The 25,063-nt window shown below is 41.0% G+C and overlaps 1 long non-coding RNA gene across 1 annotated transcript; it reads left to right on the forward strand.

The window, feature by feature from the left end:
- Nucleotides 1-4,224: 4,224 nt before the first annotated feature.
- Nucleotides 4,225-6,068, forward strand: LOC143485564 (uncharacterized). Its single transcript, XR_013122940.1, has 3 exons — nt 4,225-4,290; nt 5,476-5,685; nt 5,810-6,068. It is a non-coding gene; the product is annotated as an uncharacterized LOC143485564 (long non-coding RNA).
- Nucleotides 6,069-25,063: the final 18,995 nt, after the last annotated feature.

Here is a 25,063-nt window from a genome sequence, read left to right on the forward strand (position 1 = left end):
ATATGTATATTCCTGGCGTAAACAAAGTTGTAGGTATTTTTTTTATCTCATTTTTTCAGAAATGAGAATTTGCACATTTTGACACTTATTATTGAAGAAAGAATTCCAAATATGCGAACGTGAAACCAACTTTACCGCAGTCAAACGAAGACCACGAAGAACAACTTCCGGGGCACACAGATGGGTCGAGTTAAAAAATCAAAATCAAGTTCGGCTCCGAATCCGATTTTTAATTTAGCTATTTTTGTTTGGATCATCAAATAAAAAACTGAAAAATACAAGCCTGGTTTGTTTTTTTGTTTTTATATTCAAAATAAAATTCAAATTTGATTATATGGTTTGTGCTGTGTCTTGGTCGTGGGTCATCAGTGTGAAGAGCAGCGGGCTTAGCACACACCCTTGTGGTGCACCTGTGCTCAACATGATGGTTTTGGAGGTGTTGATGCCAACCCGTACATATTGTGGCCGGCCTGTAAGGAAATCCAGTAGCAAGTTGCAGATAGAAGTGTTTAGTCCTAAATGTCTAAGTTTCTGTATTAGTTGCTGGGGAATAATTGTGTTAAATGCTGAACTATAATCTAAGAACAGCATGCGCACATATGTGTTCCTTGAATCCAGGTGAGTGAGGGCTGGGTGAAGGGCAGCAGAAATGGCATCCTCTGTGGACCTGTTTGACTTGTATGCAAACTGGAAAGGGTCATGGGAGGGAGGGAGGACGGACTTGATGTTCTGCATTACCAGTCGCTCAAAACACTTCATGATGGTAGAAGTCAGGGCAATGGGGCGGTAGTCATTGTAGCTGGAAGGGAGAGGCTTCTTTGGCACTGGTGTGATACTTGTCACTTTGAAGCATGCAGGGACCACAGCTTGGTTCAAGGAGATGTTAAAGATGTCAGTGAGCTCTTTGAGCTCCATAGCACAGACCTTCAGAACACAACTAGGTATATTGTCTGGTCCACCTGCTTTCCTTGGGTTTATTCTGGAGAGTGCTTTTCCTACACTTGCTGGAGATAGACATAAGGCCTGCTCGCCCTGGGGGGAAGTGGTTTTCTGTGCTGGTGTATTGTTATGTGTGTCAAAGCGTCGAAAGAAGTCATTTAGGCAATCTAATAAGGGGATATCGTTACTCATACATGACTGTGGTGAAGGTTTATAGTTGGTAAGGGTTTGGATGCCACGCCAGAGAGACTGTGTATCTATATCTGTGTATCAGAGACTGTCTGTACGCGCCGCCGCCATCTTGGACCAGTTTTTCTGCAGCAGGCGGAACAGTGGCACAGCTATGGAGGAGAAATCCTTCACAAATTTCCTATACTAGGAGGCCAGCCCGAGGAAGCTCTTAAGCTGGACCTGGTCTATCGGAGTGGGCCAGACCTTAATGGTGTGAATTTTTTCCTCCAAAGTGCTAATGCCCTTGTGACCCAGCTTGTAGCCTAGAAACTCCACCTCATGCCTCATGAAGCGACACTTGCCCGGGTGTAGTTTCAGGCCTGCAGCAGTCACTCTCCCTAACACATGCCTCAGGGAGCCCGGAGCAGTGTTAAATGAGCTCCCGTACACCAGGAGGTCGTCCAGGTAAACCAAGCATTGCTGGCGTGGGACACCAGCCATCACGCTGTCCATAAGCCTCTCGAAGGTGGCAGGGGCATTGCAAAGGCCGAAGCTTAGGACTCTGTACTGCCACAGTCCCCTGTTGGTGCACTTCGCAGGTCCAGGGTGGGCCAGGAGGACTCTGACACCAAGTCCAGAGACTCATCAATCCTAGGGAGGGGGTAAGAGTCTTTTTTTGTGACTTTATTGAGTGCAGGGCCTGAATTTCAGTGCGGGATTGCAGAAATTGCGCACTATTTCTTTGATTCCCGCAATTTTATCCATAATAATGCGTGAAACTCCCGCACACAATTACAGCGAAAACGTTCAGCAAAACAATAGCTCCGTTTGTATTGTGAGACGGACAGATAGTCGGACAGACCGACGTCCGTACTGGACGCTGCACTCAGCGCTCTCACTCTTCCTAGCACCGCAGTGGCGGCGACGTTGACCAAACTAATCCTCAGGATTCACACACAGGTGACGGTAGTAAACTAAAGCAGCAGTCCAAAGATATGTTTCAGTCCAACTGGTCAAGAATATATCCTTGGCTCGAACTTAATAGAGGTGAAATGAGCTGCTCGATTTGTAAAATGTACGGTGCTGTGCCTTTTACCAGCCGATGCTACAAAACATCGACTTTAAGTCGCCACTCGGCTAGTGTCTCATACAGCAGCACTGAAAAGAAAGCGCGAGGCTGATCTGAAAGAGGTGGTCAATAACGGAGGAGAAGGGCAGAAAAACAGATTACTAGGGTTGCCAACTTTATCACTGAGTGAGATTTGATTTTAGGAGGGAGGGAGGGGGGTAAAATATTGGCCGGGGGCGGGGTGTGCGTGTGTAAATTGTTGGGGGGGGGGGTGTAAATTGGACACATTTAAGTATTATATCAGAGCGATATAAGCGAACTAGTAACTCACTGAATCATAGATGTAGATCAGAGGTAAATAAACTAGATTTTTTCAGCGTGAGAAATCGGATGTATGGCGTTTGTGCGTGTGAAGACGGTCAAATGCGTGTGTCTCACGCTCATTGCGTGAGAGTTGGCAACTCTGGATTACTGCAATGCATAAAATTCTGCCTGATGCCCAGTCAGCTGATTGTGATGTGATGACACATTTCAGCACACAAAGCAGATGTAAAATTAAGTTATAACAAGCCTAACCAATGTATGCTAATTTCAGCTTGGCCCTCCAAGAGAGCAGTTGGAATGTTTTTTTTTTTTTTTAAAAGAAAGACCAAGGAGAGGACAGATCAGGGTAGAGAAGAACCAAGAGACAAGTTACAATGTATATATATTATATACATATATATGTATGTGTGTATATATATATATAATCTTGTTGAAGCACAGCAAGACCTGTATTTAGGTTCACCAGAAGTATCCCCCCCCCCCCAAAATGTAGAAATCCCCCTTATGTGACACATTTAAGGGGGGAATTCCCACTCATTTTGAAAAATGAATTTCAGGCCCTGGAGTGGCCTGTAGTCTACGCAGAAGCACATCCTTGAACTGTTTTTCTTGGGCACCATCACCACAGCAGAGGCCCATGGACTGTCAGATGGCTCTATGATGCCTGACTTGAGCAATCTCGCTCAGTTCTCTCTCTGCAGCCTCCTGATGAGCTAATGGCAAGCGGCGGGGACATACTTTAATAGGTCGGGCATCCCCTGTGTCAATGGTGTGCTCCACCATGTGTGTCAGACCTACTTCGCTCTCTTTAAGGGCAAAGGTGTCCTTAAACTCCAGTAGCACCTGCCATAAACTCTCCTGCTGCTGATGAGTCAGCCCCTCACAGTTCTTGGACCAGATTTCCCTCATGGCAGACAACCTCTCATCCTCTCCAACCTGCTGCACAGCTGATGGCAATGCAGGAGTCTCTGCGGTGCTAGCAGCTTTTTCAGCAGGGGCTGAGCATACCGAGGGGGAAACCAGCTGTACTCTCTCCCCTGCAGGAGTATTAGAACACCCTTTCTCAGGTCCAATACACCACCAATGGCCCTTGAGCAAGGCACCTAACCCCAACTGCTCCCCGGGCGCCGGGCTAGGGCTGCCCACCACTCTGGGCACGTGTGATCCACAGCCCCCTAGTAATCACTAGTGTGTGTGTGTGTGTTCTGACTGCACAGATGGGTTAAAAGCGGAGGACAAATTTCGATTGGGGTGTAAAATCACAATTGACAAAATATAGCACATTAAAGCCTTAATATAGTATATAAATACTTAAATACATATACTGTTTCTACTTCGCGGATTTTCGGTTATTGCGGGTAGTTCTGGAATCTGCAGAATGCGAGGGATTACTGTATTTGTAATGTGATTTATATTTTCTATAATAAAACTAACATTTAGTTGCATATTTTTATTTATAAATGTTTTTACAATACTCTCGTCTCCTGGTACCCGAGGCCGTGAACTAAACTGAAACATGAACCGTTCAGCCGTATCAGTTAGGTGGGTCGGAGTCCTGCCAAGCACTGAACGATTCAGTGAACGAATCTTTTTAGTGAACTGATTCTATTGATTCAATTAATTTAAAAGAACTGCTGTGCCCATCACTCAGCTTCTATTTCCAGTAAATGCGCAGCTGCAGAGAGAAAGTGAAAGTGAATGCGTCATTGCAGAAGGAAAGCGTTTTTCTCGGACTGAGATTTGGGCTGCACACTAAACCTTTAGATTTGGTGTCAAAATGACTCGAGGTATGAGACTACAATGAAATCATAATATTACAAAACATTTGTTGTTGAAACACATTTGGTGTTTTTAAAGTAATTATTAACATTAAGTTAAAATTAACTGTAAACTACCAATTTATTTCATGCTTTTACAAAGTAGGATATATGCATTTGAAACCTGTAAATGTGTGTTGATGTTTACTGTTCATGTGTTATTTTCTGTTCATGTTTTTTGCCAGTATTCTCTGAATGAGACATAAGACTTGACTGTAAATTACATATTACTATGAATAATGGCATAAACAGAGTTTACTTAATCCTTTTACAAACTATGAGATTAGCTTAATAATTTAAAACATGTAAATATGTGTGTTTGTAACGTCTGCTCCGCCCCAACCTATGTGAGGTCTTCATGTTTCTCTTAGTTTCGTTAGTTGAATCTCCGTAGTGTTCTCCTGTCACGCCCCTGATCCTACCGCCCATTATTAGTCTTGATCAGCTGTTTACGTTTAACTCCTTGATGTGTTTGGTTTATATTCCCATGTGCCCAGTCCTTCCTTATGAGTCAATTTGGTTAATGTACTGTTATGTGTTGTATGTTGTATGTTCTGTTCCCTGTGTTTGTTTGTCAGATCTGCCCTTGGTTTTTCTCCTTGATCGTTGTATGTTCAGCATTTGGTATATTCTGTTCATTCAGTTCCTAGTTGTCTCCTTGTCTATCATGTGTTTAGTTGTTGCGCTCTTTATTGAGTCTTCTCGTTATTGTCTCTTGATCGTTCGTTCGTAAGGTTAGTTCTTTTGCCTGGTCTGTTTGGCATTATTCCGGTTTATTGTATTTTCCATTTTGAGTGTGTTTGTTTGTTTACTGTTTGTGCGATAACCTGTTCATCTTTTGTGTATTCTCTGCTGTGTCTGAGAGGTGTTAACTAATTAGTCTGTGTACTAGTATACACTCCAGGAGTTTTACTATTGCATTCGCAGTGTTTCGTTGTCTGGACGCTCTGAGTGTTTATGTAAATGTAATGCCTCACCGTTCAACAGCTCGAGCTGATCTGGTTAGGAGACAGGAGGTAACTCCTGCTCCTTCCAATAAACCTGACTCTCAGCAGCATTTGTGTCCTTCTCCTAGTTATCGTACGTTACAGTGTTCTTTTGTGTATTATGCTATATCTTTATTTAATTTTAATGGTGCTTTCTGCTCATGTTTAGTGCTTCGACCATTTACATCACTGATCAGAGTCTTTGTCATGGTAATTGGGAATACCATGAATTCCCATGAGACCTTTGTGGAGCATCTCAAACCATCTTCAAACCTCACAGAAGTGTACTCGGTGGAGGAATGTGATATCATTATGGCATTTGTCTCTATTGTGTCTCGAGCTGGAACTGACATTGAAGCTGCTCTTCTGAAGATTCCTGGTAAATACACGGCAGATATAACCTCAATAATCAGCAGATAAAACTGTAATGTAACTCAGGTTGTTAGCAGAATTTCACACTTCTGAGACCTTCAGTAATTGTTTTTTCTGTCTCACCCTCCCAGCCACTCGACCTGTTGTTTTAGTCGCACTCCATCACACCTTTGATGAGTATTACGTTGCTCCAGACAGCAGACTCTGTGTTAGGAACAGGTCTGATGTGTTCGCTGTGGACTGCCTCCATCATGAAGACCATGGACTGCTGAGATGTTTGCGCAATGATGAGGCACTTAGGGCTGTAAATCAACATCTGAGAGATCGGTTTCCTGAAGAACAAAGGGTAGATGTGTGCTGTCCTTCCACCTGTATTGAGGTTCGTAAAATCCAACCCAGGGTCGAAGAGTTATCTGATTCACATAGTTCAGTGACTCAACGTTATGGACCCATATGACACAAAAGAAGGAGGCACAACAGAATAACACCTACTGGTAGAGAGCGATCATATTAATAGTCACTCTGAACTTCTTTATCATAATAAAGAAGGTCAGTGTTCAATTATAAGTAATTGAACCTCCCTCTTTATTCATTAAAATAGGCATGGCCATACAATGTTCCTGAGGTACTGTCCCTGTCCTCACACTTGTACTGAGGTTGGTAAAATATAATCTAGGGTAGAAGCATAATCTGGTTGCCAAATAATTCCACATTCAGTCACTCAACATTACAAACTCAAACAGCAGTTCAACCACATGACTAATGTGAGAGACTGTTGAAAAATAAATATGTCTCTGGGTTGCAGATTTCATGAGTCACATTTAAACATCGGTCTATTTTAATGTTCAAAAGCTTGTGGTAGAAAACAAATATCTGTGACAGACTTTTAACTGAGTTACATAATCTAATCTGAGTGTCTTTCTACAGGTGATGCGAAGCGATAATTCCTACAGGTGTGCAATAATAACTGCAGTAATCATCATCATCGTTATCACTTTGATCATTATCCTCTGTAACACGTTGTAGAACCTCCCTCCTTGAATTAATGGTGATTTGTAAAATTCATCTTAGTGATATAAAAATAGTCATGCAATACAATGCACAGTAAGGTTGATTATCTCATAATTATGAAATACTGTTTTGCCTTTTAATATTATAATGTAAACATAATCTAAATGTGTCTATATCTACCTACTGAAATTATTATTTCTTAAAGCTTAAGTGGATTATACTGTGTAATATCACATTTAATAGCATTTGAACAGGAACATGTTTACATACTTTAGATTACAAAGACATTGAACTACTACCAGTTCCCATGTTAGTCTGTTAGTATGTGTCACGTTACGGTCCCCGACCCCTCCCTTTTGGGTGCGTGTTTACGTCGTCTGCGTCTACTCGTCTGCGTCAGTGGATCTCTGTGGGTGCAGGTGATCATCCGTCTCACCTGTGGCTCGTCTCGTCATCATGTGGGGTTTATGTGGTTTGTCTATTTAATGTCCGTTCGCGCAGTGTCTTGTGCTCGTCGTTGTTTCAGTCTGCACGTTGTGTGTATGTGCCAGTGTTTTTCGTGCGCTATTGCGCTTAATGTTCAAAATAAACGTTCCGTCGATACCAGCTGGAGAGATCTCGTGCCTCGTCCTTCCAGCTGCACCGAACGTCACAGTATGACCATTACTTTGGTCATCTCTTTTCCTAAATCAAATAAAAATATTAAAAATCTTGTTTTTCTCCATTTGTCACCTTCTGTTTATTTATCTTTGTTGTAAGGTGTTGTTATTAAAGGACAGACCGGCAGCTTTGTCATTTATGGTGAGTGTTTTTCCGCCATTGCTACAGCAAAGTTCTTGAAGTCGTTCACTGTGCTGAACTCAGTTAAAGCAAGCAGTCTCTGCGGTGCTAGCAGCTATTTCAGCAGGGGCTGAGCATACCGAGGGGGAAACCAGCTGTACTCTCTGCCCTGCAGGGAGTATTAGAACACCCCTTGTCAGGTCCAATACACCACCAATGGCTCTTAGAAAGTCCAGCCCAAGGATGCAGGTGTCCTGCACATCCACCACCCAAGCAGCATAAGACACAATGACATCTCCTACCTTAAACTGAAACACTCCCCTCCCTCTTATAGGAGCCAGGTCCCCAGTCACAGTCTTAAGCTGCACATCAGTTGTCTGCACAGCAGCTCCGGCTGGGATGACACCAGGTCGAACCAGCATTGCGTTAGACCCCGCGTCCAAGAGTGCCGTACAGGGCACCCCAGAAACTGTAACAGGGACGTGGCAGAAGTCACCAGCCTGGGTCCAGCCTACAGCAATGACTGTGCCTGGTGAAGATGGCAGCGGACCGGGTGTGTTGATCTTGCAGGCCCGTGCACTCCCACCTGCACGGGCTCTTACTCGTTTCCCTGCGCAGCTGTGAACCTGGGGCACTGTCTAATCAGGTGACCAGATTGCCCACATCTCCAGCAGGACTGGGGTCGACGGCGTAGACCAGCCCGAGACCCAGGTGACTGGGGAGCAGCTGCCTGAAATGTGATGAGTGGTCCCTCTGGCCTCCCCCGCTGTTAGATAGGAGCTGTCGTCACTCTCACTACCGGTGAGTCGTCAGTTCCCCCAGTGGATCTCGTCAGTATCTCCCTCTCCAGGGCAAACTCTAGAGCTGCATTGAGCGTGGCCGGATGTGCGAGCTGAGTCTGTATGCGGAGATCTTTAGGGCCGAGAGCCTGCAGGAACTGATCCGGGCGAGCTCTGCCCGCACTGCAAGTGGCATGTTGTCATAAGCCCGTCTGCACAGGCACTCAATGTCATGGGCCAGAATGTGCAGGGGCTCCCTGGGCAGTCTGCGTCTGTTGTGGAACTCAGATCGCAGCAGCACAGGCTGGTTATACTGCCCAACCCGTCTCTGTAGTGCCCAGTGATGGCATAGTTACCTGTCCGTTAGGGAATTCACCGTGAGGAGTAGTAGTTGCTACAGTATCTCCTGACATTACGTTTGTGTAGCTGCGCGGTATTATTTGTAAATTTATTTGTAAACGTAATACAAGTGAACTGTTCAGTCAGACAGCTATTTGTTGTGAAACTAAATACCATTACAATTTCAAGCATTTTAAAGTAGGCTACATTAGTCCAAAATCCAGCACATTTCAAACGTGGAACACAAAGCAACATTAAAATTCTTCAGGTAAATGTTCATTCCCCTGTTTTTGAGGGGTGTTTCTTTATACTACCACATGTCGTTACGGGAGGACACTGCAAAAAATGACTTGTAAAACGTGCTCGTGCTCTCACAGGGTCGCGCGCAGCGTGCGGAGTCGAGCGCTACGGTCAGACGCAAAAGTAGAACTGAGCCAAGAAGAAAGCAAAAATATATATTTTTACTAGGGATTACTGGACTGGAAATAGTAGCGCGTTATATTACTCGTTACCGAAAAAAGTGGTAAGATTAGAGTAACCAGGCATGAAAATGGGTCAGGGGTTAAAAAGGTGAGAAGACCGGGGGGCGGGGCATGTGACGTCATGGGGATACGGCGACGGGGCGTTGACATGTGGGGGGGGGGCGTTGACATGTGACGTCATGGGGATACGGCGACGGGGGGGGGGGGGGGGGGGGGGCTGCTGGTGTACGGGGGTACAGCGACAGGTGATACCAAATATTACGGAGCCCGTAAGGTGACATCATGTAAAAAATATAGGCTAATAACGCCTGGACACGACTTACTAACGGGTGTGAACGACTTACTAACGCGTGCGAACAAGATAATTAACGCGTGCGAACAAGATAATTAAGTATTACTTTATATAAAGCCAGGTTTACCTTCCTTGGGCAGTCAGTTCGCGAACATCCCCGGGATCTACTTGCTTTGCTGTGAAAAAAAAAACTTTGTTGCCGCGTGTGAAAGGCGACATTAGTATCTCGTTCACATGCGTTAATAAGTTGTGGCCACGCGTTATTATTTTTTTTACAAGATGTCACCTTACGGGCTCCGTAAAATATAGTAAAATCCATTTAAAAAAATGTTTGACTGTCTTGTCAATGGATTCAATGTATGGAGCCAGTTCGTAAACGCGAGAAGCCGCTTTCGCCATTCCAGATGGCTAAGTCAAAACCATTACGTCTTAATGAACCAATAAATACATCAGCGGCGAAAATGAGTGTAAAAATACATGTTATTTTCTAACATAGGCTAAGGGTAGACTCAAACGACAAGAGTTTACAACTTCATCTTCAACCTTTTCAGCCCTGGTGCGAATGTTATCACACGTCCCTGGATTCACCAGTTACAACTACTGACACACTAGAAAAAAATCTTGTTTCTTATTTTATGTCACCGTTAACTACACGGGGTTGACGCGAACTTAATGGCTTATCTATCTACCTATTTATCACAAGAGCTTGTGGCTCTGACGGTGTTCAACGCTGTAGCGAACGGCAGTAACTTTGTTTTACCGCAAAATATGAAAACGATTGAAACCATTAATAACCCAATTAAATCCACTGGGAAATGTACGATCTGGTAAATGTAGTGGTAAATGTACACTATTCTGCCTTGTCCCCGGTGTAGCACTAGGTCCTGCTTCTCGTCCCGCTTAGCAGTAAATGAATAACATGAATGAAGAACGTTCGTATGATTGAAACGCAATTTGGCCTCTATGAAGGTTCTGGGCGGAAACTGCTGGCCACTGTGTCATTGAAATTGCCGATTTCGGAAGTGCTCTGTTTGCTTATTAAGTCAATATGATAATTAAAATATATACATATAATCTCCCGACCCCCCCCCCCCCCCCCCCAACAAAAAACTCATCGGATCTACACGATTCACGTAGGTCACCCCTTTAAACTTCAAAACGGCGAATTTCGCCGAAAGGTGACAGATTTTCATGCCTGAGTAACGCGTTACTAAGTAACATGTTGCTGACATCACTGGTAGTGCCCCAACTAGAGCAGCGTAGTCCCTCCTCTCCTCCTCACTCAGCAGAAGAAAACAAGCGGCTGCGTCCTCACAGAGGCACAAAGCTAACTGCAGTGCTTTATGCTCCTCAGCACCGCCAGCTGCAGCAGTTAAATATAAACTTCCAGATGGAAGTAGGCTACAAACAAAAATAGTATTATTTACACTTTATGTAGGAAGGAGTTCGCTTATCACAGGAGCACTTCCACCCTTCGTTACCACCTCAACGCAAAACATGTTGCGGCTAAAGCTGGGCGTACGCTGTACGATATTTTAAATCGTGTACTCAGCTCCAGCTCAAACTGTACGACTAAATCGCAGGGAGAGTCGGCTCGTGGAGCTGCTTCAACAGTGCGATACTCTCACGAGGAGCGATTTGAATTTCAAACATGTTTGATATTCTTGCGACGCTGCGATTTCTGATCGGGAGTTGTGAATCGCTCCTCGTATACCTGTGTAAACTATACGACGCACGACACGCAATTGAGCCGAAACGAGTGAAAAATCGGCTGAAAATGGGCCAAAAATCGCACAGTGTACGCCCAGCTTAACGCGCAGGTCAGTAATGATAAGTTAGCTGCTAAATGTATTCCTAGTACGATAGGGTGACCAAACGTCCGTAATTCACATCCTGTGAGGAAATGTCCTGGTTTTTAAATGACCTTCATTGGACCATTAAGACTGGATTAAACTTTCGCGAGTGGCCATAACGCGCGACTCCGCACGCGTTTATACATGATGCGTCACATTATTTGTGTTGTCCGCTCCCTGTGGTCGAAGATAAAGACTTACAAGAAGCACTGCACATTGCGCCAACTGATGCAAGTTACGAACTACCGTCCAGGGGTGAGTTTCCCAAAACGTTCTTAGCGCCAAGTACTTCTTAACCTCGTACGTAAGAATGAGGTAACGAAGTACTTGGCGCTAAGAACGTTTTGGGAAACTCACCCCAGAAAGACAATGTCGAAGAAAATCCAGCAGCTGTATGATGAGGAATAGGAAGTAAAACAGGTTATTGTGAAGAGCGCCACAAATGTGGCTCTGACTGGGGATCATTGGACCTCTGTTAGCAACAAGAATTATCTTGGTGTGACAGCTCATATAGATGATGAATCTATAGATGATGAAGATCCAGTCATTTGCTTTGAGCATGCAGAAGACCACTTCTAGGCACTATGGAGATGCCTGTGGCAAGAAATTAAAGAAATTGCTAAAATGCTATTAAAAAACATCTTCTGATTTACTTCAATTCTTCCAATATCCTGAGCAAAACTCCCAAAATTAAACAACATTTTTGATCAGAATTTCCAATGTTCTGAATTGTTTTCTGCACACTACACATATATTGGTCTGTGTAGTAGACTGGTGGAAAAATAAACAAGATGTTGAAGTTTATGATTATGTTCATTGATTCATTCATCATTCAAACTTAAATTAATATTTCTCATGTTAAATACTGAAATGCGATTAAAATGCGATTAATTTCGATTAATTAATTACAAAGCTTCCGATTAATTCGATTAATTTTTTTAATCGCGTCCCACCCCTAATATATATATATATATTTTTTACCTCAATTAAGTTTAACGTGCTGGGAAATATTGAAATGGACCTTGAAAGTGACGTACAAGTGCTTGAATTCCACCTTGTATAGGTGTATGAACCCTGCAAACATGACTTCTCATTGCGCCGAGACGCGGCGCGCGCGAACTTACAAAATTCGAGGTGACCTTGTGAATCGACAGTGCGCGAGGCCATCGCGCACGTGCGAAGCCACCGCGATTACGTTATTTTTGCCTTGCGGACCCTCGCGCCGCGTCAAGTGTAAACCAGGCTTAAACCAAATCGCGTGTCTGATGAGCGTGTTCACCTCACTCTGCCTCTTGCCTACTTACGTCACGTGATCATAGTCTGCAGCGTGATTAGCTCCCTCTATTGCTGGACGAGGATAATGCAATTTGAGTTTGCTGTTATTCAAGGAGTTATCGTGGCTCTTTCGATGTGTTTATCGTGAAACTTCATATCGCGATAACGATAAAAATACGATTAATCGTGTAGCCCTACTTTTAATACCATTGTATATCTGCACATCTCGCATGCATACAATTTTGTCTGTTATTGACAGTATAAATGCCGTGACCCAACAACAAAGAAGAAACAGCACAGCAACTTTGTACTGTGTCCACCGATATTATGGCAATTATATCGCGATTGAAGAAAGTAAATGCGGGACTTCAGCAAACAGTCAAAATGTTGCAGAAAGAAAGAGAGCAACTTTTAGAAGAAGTCACAAAAACCAAGGCAGCAAGTGAAACACTATCTGCAACAGCTGATTTCGGCAAGAATGGTAAGATGTTTACGTAACGTGAATTCAAATTCAGTTTAACATCCCATCACATGAATCACCTATTAACAGATCAAACTTTCTATCCTCTTCAACAATATAGAACAAGACACATCCAGACAAAAACCAGACCCCCCAAAGACAAAGAGCAGAAAGATGACAGCTTGGACCACGAAGATAGTAACTAACTGTCTTCCTATTTGTATTTTAAACTAATATATCTAAACATATATTTTTTAGATATTTTATTTAATTTTTTCTCTTTTCTGAAGCCATTGACATTTTTGCTTTTTTAATGCTATTAAAAAAACAGTCTCCTAAGCTCCCTTACATTTATTGAAAACTTGCAACTTAAGGCGAGACACGGCAGGCAAAAACCGTTTTATCATGCACTGGTCAATTTTGAGAAAAAATAAAAATCACAAAGTTATAAAAATGATAAGAAAACAGCAGCTGGCAAACACTGACGCAGTGATCTTCACTTCATCAGGGTGGGATGCTAACTTCACCCATGGACAGGATAGCAGCTTGAATCTGATAATAACACTCACGGTTAATCAGGATAACTACAAGTCAAGTTGCTGCTTAGCCACAAGCTAAAAGAAACAAACAGTGCAAATTAACCCTCATAAAACATGTAGAAGTGGATTGTTCACATTTTCTAATATAAAAGCCAGCCTACCTCTCAGATCACGTCACCAGGCACAATGTCGTTCACAGCCGCTCACCCCTGGGAATTCCTGAGTACTCACTCTCACTCTCTCTGAAGCATCTTCAGCCACGCTGCTCCTACCATTAGCTTAGCCAGCAAATTATTATCTGATTAGGACCCCATAGGTGTCCATAAATGTGCCTGCAAGACCACACCCCCTCGTTAATCTGTGATGTGACACACACAAAAAGTAGCCCTCGATTAGACAGGCTACATATGATTGGTCAATTTTACTGTCATTTGAAATTGGTATTGCGCTGAATTATAACTGCCAGGCCCTCTGTAAATGAACAGTGGGCCCACCAATCACCAACATTCTGCGGAGGCATCACAGTCCTGATAGGGGGAGAGAATCAGTGTATCATTCGTTCATTTGATATTCAACTGAAAATCAAAAATCGGAAAATCAAAAAAACAATTCATTATTTTGTTTTTCGTTTTGAATATAAAAACAAATCAGGCTTGGATTTTTCTGTTTTTTATTTGATAATCCAAACAAAAATAGCAAAATAAAAAAACAGATTCAGAGCCGAAATTGATTTAGATTTTTTAACTTGACCCATTTGTGTGCCCTGGAAGTTACTGATTTGTTTATTCTTCGTGGGCTTCGTTTGCACGGGAGTGCACTGCAGTGTTACTTGTTCTACTCTGATTGGAACATAGTCTATATCAGGGGTCAGCAACCTTTGAGACATGGAGTGCCAACTTTAACATGTCTAGTCAATGAGCGTGCCGAGTAACGAGTTTAAATTGTTGGGGGGGGGGGGGGGGGCTAAAAGGACACAAATTATTATATATCGCGATAGATCGCCAAGTATAAACGCCTCCGCTGAGCAGATTGGAGGATCATGCTCGCTGTCTGAGATTTTTTATTATTCATTTTTTTTTGCTGATGCTGGTCCAGCGTGTCTCGTGCCACTGATTATGCCTCCGCGTGCCAAAGGTGGCATGCGTGCCATATGTTGCCGACCCCTGGTCTATATTGTTATAGACAACATGACCGGACTGGAACCACATACTAGTTTAATTAAAGACTTATTTGAAGGTGGTCAGATGCATGCAGAGATTTCGTGCACGTTGCTTCAAATACTGCAGTAAAGTTGGTTTCACGGTTTCACGTTCGCATATTCAGAATTAGTTCTTCAATAGCTTTAAGACAGTTATAGCAAAAGTGCCAAAATATGCAAATTCTAATTTCTGGCAACATAAACAACCACCTACAACTCAGGAATAGGCGGATTTTAAATTGTAAATAACGTTATTTAAAATAACTGCTGTCACCTCTGCAATGTCTAAGGCACAGAATTCTGCATACGTGAACGTGAAACCAACTTTACCGCAGTGGTTGTTCCCTTGTGTATCTAGTGGTCCGGTGTTATTTGTCGTTGTGTTTTGTAGTGCTCATTTACTTTAGTCTCTGCTGTGTTTTCTGTGCCTTGTATTATTTCAGCATTCATACTTATATAAACGTGTTTTCCTTTCACAATCGCTGTGGTCCTTTATATTCCTTCGTGAGTGTTTCTGTGAAGTGTGTTCTCGGTATGCCTCGTAAGTCGCGCACTCTCCGTATGTGCACGGTTCACTTAGAGGAGACTAGCTTCGTTAAAGTAGGTGCCAGCTCTTTATCGCGATTGTGTTCAACCCTGACTCCCACCACGTTACACAGATATTGGTATATCATTCATTTCAGTAATTCCATTCAAAAGGTGAAACTTGTCCATTATACTCATTCATTGCACACAGAATGATATATTTCAGAAAATTTGAATATTGTGAAAAGGTTCAATATTGAAGACAATATTAAATAGCTAATGAACTAAAACTGGTTTCTCAGTCTAGTTCTGTATGCTACAGTCATGGGGAAGAAAACAAATAGTTATATATTAAGTGCATCCTAAACAACAACCTACAACTCTTACCTGGGTATTTGTACCTTGCACCAATTTGTAGTACTCAGTTGTTTTATTATTTCAATAGCTTTTAAATGGTCTATCAGAAGACCACCTAAGAAGTTGTATCAATCAATCAAATTTTATTTATATAGCGCTTTTTACAACAGTTGTTGTCACAAAGCAGCTTTACAAGTGTCGAGTCCTTGTCCCCAGTGAGCAAGCCAAGGGCGACAGTGGCAAGGAAAAACTCCCTAGTTTTTTTGCATGAGGAAGAAACCTTGAGAGGAACCAAGACTCAGGGGGGGGAACCCATCCTCCTCTGGCCGACACCGGTCACCATGACAACAACAACAATTTAGACAAAGAAATAAAGAAAAGGAAAATATGTAATAATGTCCATCTTGGTGTAGGCTATCCGGTCAGGCAGTAGGTGGCTGGCACAGGATGGATTGCTCGTCTCTTCTCATCTCATTTTTCCACGAGCAGGCGGGCAGCCATGTGGAGAAAATAAAAAACAGGGAGAATTAGCGCTATACGGAGACATATACAGGACAGATGAAATTATAAAAATTTCTGGAGTGTGGCAGCAACTCCGGCATGAAGTTAAATTATTACAGCCTAGCTAAAAAAGGCAGAACCAGAAGGTAACATAGGCTTGGGGGCATTCTGAGACAATGGCATCCGTCCACTGCACCGTCAACAAACTTGAGTGACCAAGAGCAGTGACAGGACGACAGCACCAGCGCCCCAGTCTACCATAAAACCCTTCGTCTATTAACCCCTGGATCTGTACCCTTATCTAAGGGGGAATATTAATTATCAAACGCTAAACCAAATAGGTGGGTTTTCAACCTAGACTTAAAGATTGTGACTGTGTCAGAGTCCCGTACGCATTTTGGAAGGTTGTTCCAAAGCTGGGGGGCCTTATAAGAAAAGGCTCTTCCCCCTGCTGTTACCTTATTAATTTGTGGAACTAATAAAAGACCAGCACCCTGTGATCTTAGTTGACGTGGGGGTTCATAGTAGGAAATAAGTTCCTGGAGGTATTCAGGAGCAAGCTCATGCAGTACTTTATAAGTTAATAATGAATTTAAAAATCAATACGCAATTTAACTGGGAGCCGATGCAGGGCTGATAGGACTGGTCTATTATGCTGAAATTTTCTAGTTCTGATCAGAACTCTAGTTGCGGCATTTTGAACTATTTGAAGTTTATTTAGATTCCTATTTGAACATCCTGACAGTAGTGAGTTACAGTAGTCTAATCTAGAGCTAGCAAAGGCGTGTACCAATTTTTCTGCATCATCCTGTGATAATGCATTTCTTAACTTGGCAATGTTGCGGAGATGTAGAAAACCTATCCTAGTAGTATTATCTATGTATTTATCAAATGATAGGCGTCATACTCGACTCCGACCTAGGTTTTTGGCTACTGTGCCAGGTTTAATGGGGTAATCTGCGAGATTAAGCATTAGATCTGGAATTTTCTGTCTTGAGGCCTTAGGGCCCAGGAGGAGAACTTCTGTTTTATCCTCATTAAGTTGGAGGAAGTTTAGAGACATCCAGCATTTAATATATCTTACACAGGCCTCAATTTTTCCTAAACTGAGTTTCATCATCAGGTTTGGCTGATGGGTAAAATGGACAAAGCAGTTTGTATTGTTACAGCATCAATTTTATAGGCACTTACACCAGTTGGGGCTGTTAATATCACTCGGGTCTCATCAGGATTACTGGATAGTTGACACAGGATGCATTGTGCTTCATAATGTATTGCTTTGATCAGTAAAGATTTTCCTACACCTCCAGGACCTGATTTGAACACATGAAATGGTTCTGGATTTTCCCCACTTAACTTCTGTACACACCAATGTTGAATTTTATAACATAACAGATTGTTCTTCATTTAGTGAACAAAGTAAACACATTGCTTGGGCTTTTGGCATGGTATGAGGATTATCTTAAAAAGAACATACTTCTTTAGGTAAAAGGTCTGGTATAGCATCACCTGGTTCTTCTCTATCTGAAATTTCATTGTGTTTGTCATCAAGGCATTCTAACCGCTCACATTCAGTTTCTGGACAAATTTGTGCCCATGCATCTTCCATTGGACCATTTGCGTCCAAGTCTTCTTGAGCTTTGTCTATGGAATCAGCCTCTAACATTTGTGTCCACTATGACTGACGTAAATTAGTTCATTATCAGAATATTTCACAAACCCAGTTTCATAAAACTCTTGATATGTCTGGAAGTTAGGTGGTTTCAGTTGTGTATTTAAGTAATGAGGCAAAAATAGCTCTAAAATGCTTTCATGATATTTCTCAGGATTTTTAGTTTGTGAGAAACGAGGATACCGAATGACAGCAGCATCTGTTCGTGACCTTTTCTTTACACATCCAAATTCTTTCTCCAACTTCACACTGTCAGTGGATGAGCTTTTCAGATTTGGACAATATTCTGTACTCTGATGCAAAGGTTGCCAAACACATTTGTTCAAATTCACCGCTTCTAGGTTTATGCTTATATCTGTCTGAAATAATGTAAATCCAAATATTGTGACTCCATCACCAAATTCAGCTTTCTTGCGTATGACATTCAGTGGAAGACTCATCCTGATTGCATCACCAGTTGGAATAAACTGCACTTCACGAGATGCCTGTTTTAACTTCATGTTGGTCAAACGGTACACACTTTCCTGTGCTGACACTTCTCGGTTATGCAGAAAAACACTACAGAGTTTACGTAAAGCTTATTTAGCATCAAATTTTGCCTTGCTCTGAAACTTCTTTTTGAGCATGTGAGCGCAACAATCCCATTTCTCTTTCTGCTTTTGATATGTAGGAGAGGATGTAAACAATACAAGAATATGCATCAACCACAAACTGTATGTCCATGTTTGCATTCCATGCTTTTAGAAGATCTCTATTATACTGATTGACCCACACATCACATTGTTTCCTCCACAAAAAAACACTTGTTTTTTTTTGTCATTTTTCGGTACGCAGCTTCAAATATTTCTTGATTTATATGCAGTGAATTGAATAAATCATCAACAGATTGAACATTTGTTTCACTGTCCAGTAATGCATTCCTTACTTTCTTCAATATCAAACTAGTTAATTCCTGTTCCATTTCAGGAATGTTTGTTTTTGTTGATGCTTTTTCTTTATCATTATCAGTTTTATGTTCCTCAGTGTTACATCGTGTAATAAATGTCCTGTTGCTTGGTAGACATGGGAAATTGAATCTGCAGTTTGTGCCTTTCTTTTTGCAGGTTTTCGAGTGTCTTTTGCCGTGTTGCTGAACATTTGATACTATTTCATGCATTTGCTCATCTTCACTATGTCACATGTGAAAAGCCATCAAGTGATCAACAAACTGGACCACTTTATCATAATCATCTTTCTCTGTCTGAGGAGCATCTTCTACCCAGAATAAGCAGTGAGAATGAGGCAAACCACGGTTTTGAAACTCAACTCATGAAAAAATCCTTAATTTTTCCAATCGGCTTAGCTTCAGACATGATGACATCTTTTAGAAAACAGTGAAATTTATTGTCAAACATTCTGGCAGCAGTCACAGGATTACTTTTTAAAAGTGCACATCTTTCTGACCAGTCAAGCTCATCAGCTGATATACGTTTTCCTTCTTGCTTCAATATTGTTTGCATCAGTTCTGGTCACCGGAGGTCAGCAGAGGAGAATGAACAGAACCATGTGGGATTCTCCAATTGTCTCACCATAGCAAATAAATCTTTCTGTACACTTTGCCAGAATACAGGAGTTCCTCTAATAGGTTTCAGGAACTTATATCCTTCATTAACATTCAAAATCTTTTGCAGAGACTATGACAGCATTTCCGAGGTAACATCTGTTTTCTGTGTGTAATGTCCTTTCCTCAAAGCTATTGACACATTTGAAACAACTTGATTTAATTCAGATAAATATTGTGCATAAAATATGTAGTCTAGGTTTTTTGCAAATCTCCCATCTGCATTAAGAGTTCTGGCATTTAAATATTGACACAATGTCAGTCTTTCAGGTCCGTTATCATAAAAAGTGCCCGTGCCATAAGGAAAAAGAACCGGAAAGCATTTGGCCTCATTTGAATCATCAGTTAATAGTCTTACTGGATCGTTTCCTTCTGCAGGTGCAACAGACATTATTCCATCAAAATGCTGATCCAGAATCTCTTGTGCTATATCTACAGGTTGTAAACAAGTATCCATAACATACCATGCTGCTGTCTATCATGAAGGAGTTTCATCAATATTCTCAACTTCATTATTACTGTCAGTGTTTTCCTTATCATAAACTATGATATGCTCATCATTAACTTCTTCACATTCTTCAGTTTTACTTAGAGGATTAACCCAATCATCGTTAAAGGCAACATTCAAAGAGAATAACAAATTCTACAGTAGACAGCAGTGCATTTCTAATTTTTTGTGCCTGTACAAATTCATATTTATAATGTCCTTTGTATGTCACAATTTTACACAAATTATAAGATCAGAATTTTCAGATCTTGGTAGAATTTCAGCTTCATCTGTTATGTTAGATGGAACACAAGTGACTGGTCCATGATCACCGTTTTGACCTCCTTTTGGTAAAGACACTATCCTCATGAATGGTATATGCAATGCAATTAAATGTCTTTCCAATGAATTTAACCTTTCTAATTCAGAAGGAACTGGATCCAGTGTCATATTATTAGCAACACACTGTTCTGGAATTTTCCCACTAATTATCTTTGTGACATGTGTAGCAAATCCATAAACAACCAACAGGATCAGCTCTATGTGTACAGTGTACACTGCAACTCACTGCAAATATGCAAATACTTTTCTGTAAGACATGCAACTTCAGGAATTCTTTTGAAATATTCATCTTGTCTGCATTTCATTTTCTTGACGTTTGAAAAGAACCCAATGACTGAAAACACATTCAGGACCTGTGCTTATTTTATGTTTAAACTGTTCAATTATGTATTCAATTTCTTTTCTTTTATTTTTTTTGTATGTCTTCTTTCTGTATTTATTTGAACTGCATATGAGCTGTCTGTTTTGTAGTTACAAATACGCAGTTGCTTAACATGTTGTCTATGTTTGTTGTCCGTTTGGTATTTGTCCATTTTACATGTTTTCACATTTGTTCGAAATGCCTGATCACTCTTGTATTTTTCCACACTTGACTTTTTCACTTTGTCTCTGAATTCCCGATCTGTCTTGTATTTGTCTACACTTGACTTTTTCACTTTGTCTCTAAATTGCTGATCCACCTTATATTTACATTTACTTAATTGTTTAACATAGTTTCTATATTCTCCATTTTCAGAGTATTTTTGTACACTGACTTTTTGTATTGCTTATATTCTTCAGTAGATAAATATGCCTCAACAGCATTTGTTTCATATTGTCTTTTCTGAATGTCAATTTTACGTCGAGTTGTTGCATATTTAGAATGTAATTTCCCACAGCTACCTACACACAGTTCACTGCAAACATGATCACCTGTTTTTACACACATTACCACATCATAATGGCTCAGATTACAGTGTTTCAGATAAAATCCAGTATGTTGAGTGTACACTGAAAAGTATCATATGTAGAATACTTTAGCCATTTATTATCAGTGTATGTGATTATTGACTCCCAGCAAATCGGCAGCAGCTTGAATTTCTACCTCAGTGGCCCAAGTTCCAACATATTTAACTCTGCTTTTAGTAATATAATCTGAAACTGAACAGTATTTTTGTCCAAGCTGATGTACACAAGTATCCTTATTTCTCTCCATGTGTGTAACAGTACGTCTGATTTTTCTGTGTTCTGTTTCACTGCCACTAATAGCAAAAGCGAGTGATCTGAAAAAACAGTTCCCATCACCGGTGATGGTTTCAGTTTCACATGGTTCATCTATATACACGGCTTCATTCAGCTGTTTGTCATTATAAACTAGGTTTAGTTTTAAGCATAAGCGTTTCTGTCTCTGCACTGTTAAAGGCATGAACTGAAATCTTTCGGATTCAGACACATCCAGAAATATGACGTCATCGTTTGTACTAACATTCTCATTGGCAGCAGTAATCACTGGTGTTCGCTTCTTACCAGTAGAACTCGTCTGATCATGTGACCCGAAAATACATTCAGTGCGAAACGCTTTGCGCTTACCTTGTTCACTTTCACCATATCCATCATTGCGGCTTTCATGACGGTTGATTTCTCTCACCTGTAAATCTGCAGTCATAGAGGTGTTTCTTGCACACACTTCCACCATCATGTCTCTGTAATTCACAACTAAAACACCAGTCACTTCAAACGGCTGTCTGTCTGCATTTAAAGACGTTCCCAGTCTGTTAATGTAATGTACAAGATCCTCCATGTTAGCATAGTAAGATAATAAACTTTTACCTGAATCCATATCCAGCTCACCTTGTACATTTCGGGCATGTGAATCAAAAACTGCAAACCATGAATTGCTTTTCATGATAGCACACGTATTCTGCTTTACAGTGAATAAACAGAAAGCGTATAGTGACAACGCAGCAACTATTGCTTCATCATGACACGTACAGATTCTGCATTTCTCCATAATCATTTACATTAAACAATCCAGTAAATAGCTCATCACTTTACCTGGACCACATCAGATGTAGATAATGTTTTGGTGAATGGAGATCAGCTGAAATGTGTTAATCAATTTTTTTAGTGTAGGCTACACATCATTATGGCTGTGACACTGTTAGCAACACATTGTCTATTACGATTCTCACCAAACCTTGTGTGCCCTTGATGAAAAGACCCTCTTACAGCCTTTTCATCATAGGGAGGCATAACCCTGTCAGTCTGAGCCACAGCCATATCTGCCACAGCACGCCTATGTGCCATCCTCTTCTTGGCCGCTGCTGAGCGCTTAGAGGCTTTAGTACACGGCATCTGTAATAAACACAGTAACATTTTCATTAGAAAAAGAACTGTACCACAAGCAATCTATACAAGCACATAATACTTATGATTACACTCCATAAACCATACTACTAGCTACAACTATAATGCATGACAATTTTGTCTATATAGTATAAATTCTATGTGGGTGTCCCATTACTTTTGCCTACAGTGTGTACATTGTATGTGGGTGTCAAAAAGACATTTTACACATACAGAAAACATTGTTACACAAAATACATTGGCCATTGTTCACATGAGTGAATTGGTCACAAATAAACTTCAAATGATAAGTACTCTCCTGAAAAAAGACAGCTAATGCTAATAACACAAGAACAAAACAGGTTATATATACACCCTATACTTCAGCATAGGAATATAAATTAGAAAATACAGCAACTAGCAGACCTCAGTAAACAAACACAACAAAAGATAGCAGTCTACAACCTGTAGCTCTGTCATCTCTCAGCAATTGGGGTTGGGCTGTGTAACAGTATGTCGGTATACCATGGTATTTAAATATGATGACAGTATATTAAACACGTAACGTGATGCCCTGCGCCACAATTTCTGCCTTTAAAACTGGGGCTGCGTCCAACACTGCATACATCCATACTGAACGATACGCAAAATAAATATTCACCAGCATCTACCATGTCCGAATTCACATAACACACAAAACAGTGCGTGACATGTCACCGGATTCACGGATTCTATACTAGATCCAGTGCAATATCATACTATGTAATTATATTACACTATCAGATCTCATGGAATCCCATAATACAACCGTAGCAGCGCAAGTGTTTACATCAGAGGGGAAAAAAAACAGATGTAACGGTTTACACATGAAAGTAAAAATAAATTCCATGTTTAGCTAATCATATATGTAATGAAATAAGAAATAAATGACAACTCCTAACATGCCAGTTTGTGCATAACAAAAATACTATTAACACCTAAAATAAATTAAACGAACTTCACAAACATTACATTATTTTCTCCACTGCATCCACCATATCGCAATTTAAAACTACCTCAGCGCATTTATAGAACAATTCAGCTTCTAAATGAATACGTGCATCTTTTATGCAAGTAAAAACCTAAGTCACTTCAGCAACAACAGCAATAATTACTAATTAATGTGCAAACAAACAACATATTAACACAATAGTAACCAACCAATGACAGCAAAGATGATTTACATTATATATTATTGTGTCCAAGTCCCTGTGTATTGTAGTGTAACAGCACAATTGACTTTGTGATTACATTTCTTACTCAACTACAACAATGAGGTCTTGCCCATCTCCTTTAGCTAACACACCCCCACCTCTGTGTATATTGTACAGGTACCAGTTAACACTAGAGCTCCTAGAGAAGCGAAAAATTTCACAGGGCTTGGTAGGGTCCATGTAGCCCACTCCCCTGCTGTGAAGGGATTAACGCCCATTGTCTTGGTAATGCGGTGGAAGCGGCTCTCCCCCAGCTCATACGCCTGCCAAAGCACAAGCTGGCTCACCCCCAAGCTCATATGACCAAAACACCAAACGTGATACTTCACGAAAAAGTTGAAGTTACAAGCAGACTGTATGTTACCGATACTACAACAAACGGCAGAAAATTTGTAGACTCGTGTTTCAAAAGTTACAATTCAATCGCACGTAGAGACGACAGTTTCTCTAATGAGTCCCGTCAAACAATAAAAATAAATAAAATTGTTTGAATCTTGCTCTTTTTATATTTCATATACTATACTATATAATATTTGTTGTAATCAAACACTTTCTGTTTCCGCGTTTGAATTCGCGTTTGACAAGCTAAGAAATTATATGGCGCAATTAGCTTGATGCTAATGTTATATAGGAAATCCCATATCATTGCTAGTGAAAATTAGCATGGTCGCGTTGCATCACTGCATCACTGATAAATGTTGTGATCTAAACAGCAGGCTGGAAAAGGAGAGGAAAAGACAGGAAAACAAATTCATGTGCTCTCTATCTATCTATCTATCTATCTATCTATCTATCTATCTATATTTGTGTTAGAAGCATTTGATAGAAGCATTTGTGTTTCTGCTTGTTTGTGATCTAAACAGCAGTCTTGAATCTTGCTCTTTGTACATTTCTTATACTACCTGTCTATCTATCTATCTATCTATTGTGAAGGGCTGACCACGTTCCCACTACTTCAGCCCAGCGTGTTCGTTCGATTGTAGGAGAAAACAGGAGCCACCAGCCAAACTGTTGCAATGCTATCAAAAGGCTTTATTAAAATCAAAGATATATCTCGGGAGAATCTCAGAGACACCAACACTACCTGTGCATCAGAGAATTCTCAAAGAGTATGTTTAGACGCAGTCGTTATATACTGTTTTCTCCACCCCTCCGTCCACTCTTCTATACCTTACATGGTAATGTCATCCACACATACCACACTTCTTCTTTCTGCCCCCCCAACACTTTTCCCCAATGGACTTATGGTCCCTGCCGATGGACTGAGAGGCCGGAAAGAGGCCACCATACATGAAGATGCTGTAGATTCATATTT

This window comes from Brachyhypopomus gauderio, unplaced genomic scaffold, assembly GCF_052324685.1.
Source record: "Brachyhypopomus gauderio isolate BG-103 unplaced genomic scaffold, BGAUD_0.2 sc37, whole genome shotgun sequence".
In the NCBI taxonomy this organism is placed as follows: Eukaryota; Metazoa; Chordata; class Actinopteri; order Gymnotiformes; family Hypopomidae; genus Brachyhypopomus; species Brachyhypopomus gauderio.